Here is a 5,212-nt window from a genome sequence, read left to right as displayed (position 1 = left end):
TTTAACAAAGCATATTTTCCCTGAAAGAACATGAACAAATCAGGTTCTTTAAACACTGAGAAACACTATGGTCATTGAATAGTTTAATAGAAAATGTTAAAAGATTTGTGTTTGTTTTCTTTTTAGAGTTAATTTTGAGAAAAAGGGAGCAGGGAAGGGGCAGAGAGAGAGGGAGAGAGAATCTCAAGCTGGCTTCATGCTATCAGCACTGACCTGACACAGAGATTGATAACACAAACCACGAGATCAGGACCTGAGCTGAAATCAAGAGTTGGGTGCTTAACCAAGTGAGCCATTCAGGTACCCCAAGATTTGTGGCTTTTTTTTTTTCAAGACTGAGTTGTTTAAAGGGTTTTCCAATTTACTTATGCATATTTTTGGCATGTATATCATAAACTAATCACATTTGGAAAACAAAATTAAATGTATTTTATGCATATATAACTAACTCGTTTTCTCCAAAGTCTTATTTTTAAATGTCTTTTTTTAAGTTTATTTATTTACTTTGAGAGAGAGAAAGAGAGCAAGCACACATGAGCAGGGGAGGGGTAGAGAGAGAAGGAGATGGTGCCCAAGCAGCCTCCACAGTCAGCACAGAGCTTATGTGGGGCTTGAGCACAGGACTGTGAGAGCATTACCTGAGCCAAAATCAAGAGTGAGATGCTTAACCAACTGAGCCATCCAGGTGCCCAGTTTTCTCCACATTCTAAAAACTGATTGATCTGTATATATCATTGATAACTCTTGTTTTGTGTATTAGTTTTTTAAGTCTGCCATAACAAAATACCACAAATTAGGTAGCAACAGAAAATTATTGTCTCACAGTTCTGAGGGCTAGAAAGTCTGAAATCAATATGTTGGCAAGGCACATGCTTTCTTGGAAACCTCTACAGGAGAATTCTTCCTTGCTTCTTCTGGTTTCTGGTGTTTGCCAGCCATTCTTGGCTGTCCTTGGCTTGTAGATATTTTGGTCCAATTTCTGCCTCTCTTGTCACATAGCCAACTTTTCCACATGTGTCTCCACTTACACATGGTCTTCCCAGTGTGAATGTATGTGTCTGTGGCCAAATGTTCCCTCCTATAATGACACTAGTCATACTGATTTAGAGCCCACCCTAGCATTCTTTATCTTAATGTGATTCCATCTACAAAACCCTAATTCCAAATAAGGTCATATTCATACACATTAGCGGTTGGGATTTCAATGTATCTTTCTGGGTGGCACAATTCACCCCATAACATTCAAAATGTTCTGTTTTATTCTTTTCTTTTCCTAGTCTTTCATAGCCTCCTCCGTCTGTACTTTTTTTGTCTATTCATCAAGCACCATATTTATAACACCCATATACTTTATTCTTGTTATTCTACAAGGTTCAATCTAAAAACCTTCCTACCCCCAGGCCTGGAAAAATACTTTCTCTTTGCCTGCACATAGGTGACTGTATAGTTCTGAAGGCAATTTTGAAACTGACAAGTCTGCTGTAAAATACAGTGTCAATCTTCAACTGGGTAATCAGTGCCATTGAATGTCTTATCTAGCCTGTCTTCTGCTCTCTATGAGTTATTTATTTATTGCTTATTTTTTTAATGTTTATTTATTTTTGAGACAGAGAGAGACAGAGCATGAGTCGGGGAAGGGCAGAGAGAGAGGGAAACACAAAATCCAAAGTAGGCTTCAGGTTCTGGGCTGTCAGCACAGAGCCCGACATGGAGTTCGAACACAGGGACCGTGAGTCCATGACTTGAGCTGAATTCAGACATTTACCCACCTGGGCCATCCAGGTGCCCCTGTGAGTTATTTAAAAACCTTCAGCCTTCTAAGTTCTCTACTACCTCAACATAAATTGCAGGTTTAAATTAATTAAATTAATTGCATAATTAAATTAATTGCAGATTCACAAGGAAAAGAACTTGACTCTAAGAAGAAAAATTTTCTACCTCATAAGTAATTTACCTTGAAAATTATACCACATCCCTTTTCACTTCAGTCTCCTTCTCCTGAGTAAGACATACTTACAGCTGGTCTTGCAGCCTGTCTACCCTTGACTACCAATCTTGATTTGGTTAATATTTCCCCTCTTAGTCCATTTTCAAGATCTTTTCCATAGGAGTCTTTGCCCTTAGCATACAGAGTCGTAAACATGCCTCAATATAAAAGTAAAAATTATAAGCCTGCTTTCCACCCTATAAATGGAATCCCATCTCATTCTCTTCCTGGGCTCCGTATTATTATTATTTTTTAAGAGGGATCCTTGCCTGACTGTATTCGATCCTCAAATTTGATTTGTAATTGTGGTTTCACCTCCAGTACCTCACTGAAATTATTATGACAAAGAACACTTATGATTATTATTTGCTACATTTCAGGACACATTTGAATAGGATTTTGGTCATTTATCATACTGACACCTCCATTCTTTTCCTTGATTCCCTTTTAGTTTTCTTTCCAACAATCCTATGAAGTTCCTTTGAATTCTGTTTCAATGTTAGGGCACATAGAAGTTATAATCATGATTCCTCTTCTACATTGTTCTATACATTTTGCTTAATTATACACACTCTCAGAGATTTCTCCAGCCCCAAACTATTCTCCTAATATCAGATTTTTTTATTTTAGTACCTCTAACACACTATCTATACTTCCAACTATCTCTTCAAATCATCTTCTTTTCTCTATCCTGAAAATTAGATCTGGTCTTCCTCCCTTCCTCTCTTCCTTCCTTTAATTCTTTCTTAACTATTGTAAAAGGTCCTCTGTCTCAAAAATTTTTTTATCTCAAAAAACTTTTACCTCCATAAATCCTATCCACAGCCTTGCCAGAATGATATTTCTAACACTCAAATGTTATTCCCTGGCCTTAAAAAAGTCTTCATTCATTCATGTTCTCCATTGTCTATTGGGGAAAAAAATCCAAACTTAGATTGCCATCAAGGTCCTTCATATTATGGACACCGTCTATGCCTCCCAACTCATATTTCTTTTTTTTTTTTTAATTTTTTTGATGTTTTTATTTATTTTTAGAGAGAGAGAGAGAGAACAGGGGAAGGTCAGAGAGAGAGGGAGATACAGAATCCAAAGACAGGCTCCAGGCTCTGAGCTGTCAGCACAGAGCCTGACGCGGGCCTCAAACCCACACACCGTGAGATCATGACCTGAGCCGAAGCCGGACGCTCAACCAACTGAGCCACCCAGGCGCGCCTCCCAACTCATGTTTCATTACTTCTTAAGAAATGACATTATTTTCCTATGTGTTCACATGCCCTATGCCTGGTCATCACCTCTCTCCATTCTTATCTCCTCCATTCACAGGACACAGTGCTGTGGTCACCTTTGTATGTGTAGTAGTTAGGATAATGTCTAATATACCATGGGAATTGATTAATGCGGAATGAATGATAGTGAGGAAAGGGAGTCTGCTATCCATGTCATTCAAGAAGCTATTCCAATATTATCCCAATTAGAGCACCTAACAGTGACTGAGCTCTCATCTGTATTTCAGGTTGCTAAAGTAGTGATATAATTATCTTTTGCTAGTGATGAAGAGTAAGTCATTGGAGCCCAGGTGTCATCTTGCTTCTAATCCATTCCTTTCTCTCCCCACAGTTTTCTCATACATTACCAGTCTACTAGTGCTGCTAGGATGGGGGTGGAAAGTAAAGAAAGGAGAACTTTATCTAGCATCATCAGCTGAAACTCAAAGTGCATCTTGCATTGATCATTGTTATAAATTCTTACGTGATGCAGTCCAAATAGGGCTCAGTCACATTATGGGTTAAATTTGCTTTTGGGGAGAAGGGGCATTTGGCCTATAAAATGAACAATCATTTATAAAATGGATCCAGCAGCTTCAAATAGCTACTACTTCTGATGAAATTAGGGAAATGTCAGTTTGGAAAAAGTGGCTTGAATTAATCAGCAGTTCTCTCCATCTGGTTCAAAGTGAAACAGCCCTGTAACAACTATACTTGTCACAGAACATCCAATCTCCTATTGAGCAGTCAGCCATTAAGATACATAGTTAAAAACAAAACCCAAAAAAATAAAGAAAAAAAAAAAACACAAACAGAAAAGGCACAATGATTAGTATTATAGATCTTCAACATGAACTAAATTTATTTTCATTCAAAAAAGTAACTAATGATTGTTCTAAAGCATCTGTAGTCAAGAAAATCTTGTTATAGCTCTAAAAAATTGTATTTTTTTTCTGACAACTCATTTATTGTCTGAATCAATAAAAGTAGCTAATATGTGCTCAGCATTTTATAAAAGAGGCTCTTGGGTTTGAAATTATTCTTATGAGAATAGGATTAACTTGCTACATTTTGCTGAACAAGTATAATATTGTAAACACTATATTCGTGAGGGGCATAATAAAAAGGCAAGAATCTATTTTTCTGTACAGTATATCGATTAATGCATATGATTTCCTGGTCTGAGAATTTGTTCAACACTAATTAAAATCCATTCTTAGAATCTTCAGGTTTATTTTTTTACAATAGTCAATTTAGTACAAGGTCTTGATCCTTAATTAATTTAAATGCATAGAAACCATCAAATTATTCACTTTATCTTTTTCTATCTCTCTTCTCAACAGTTTATTCACATCATTACTTAAATACTTGTAAAGGAAATCAAAGAAGCAAGTAAATGATAAAACCTCTCTGAGTTTACTTGAACATTTTCTTTTTTGAAATGCTTTCTTTTTCTAGACATTCAATACCTATTATATATTAACTATATATAATATATATAATACACACACTGTGTATATAATATAGAATATATTAATATATATTAATTATATATATAATATATATATATAATACACAGACTGTTCTGGTTAATAGCAAAATAGCTACCTCTTCTGTCTTAATTTTACTGACAAAAGCTCTCAGAAGATAATTTCCACACCCTTGCAGTTTACCATCCACACAACCAGGGCAACTTAAACCTTCGCATCTAATTCAGATCGTAATCCCATGAGTATGTCATATGCACACGTGTTTCTGGCTATACTCTCAGGGCTTCCAAAGTCCTGTATTGAGTTTACTTGTCATCTTACCTTTAGGCTCAATATTTCATTTAATTAATTTTCTTCTGAAAAATGTTTTTATGTCTTACTGCTTTCTCACATGGTGTTTTAGCCAAGACCTAGACGAATGAAGTCACTTTCATTCTTTCCTCTTCCTCAACAGCACCATCCACGTGAAT

This window comes from Crocuta crocuta, unplaced genomic scaffold (assembly GCF_008692635.1).
Source record: "Crocuta crocuta isolate KB4526 unplaced genomic scaffold, BGI_CrCroc_1.0 scaffold560, whole genome shotgun sequence".
Taxonomy (NCBI): domain Eukaryota; kingdom Metazoa; phylum Chordata; class Mammalia; order Carnivora; family Hyaenidae; genus Crocuta; species Crocuta crocuta.
This window is presented reverse-complemented; position numbering follows the sequence as displayed.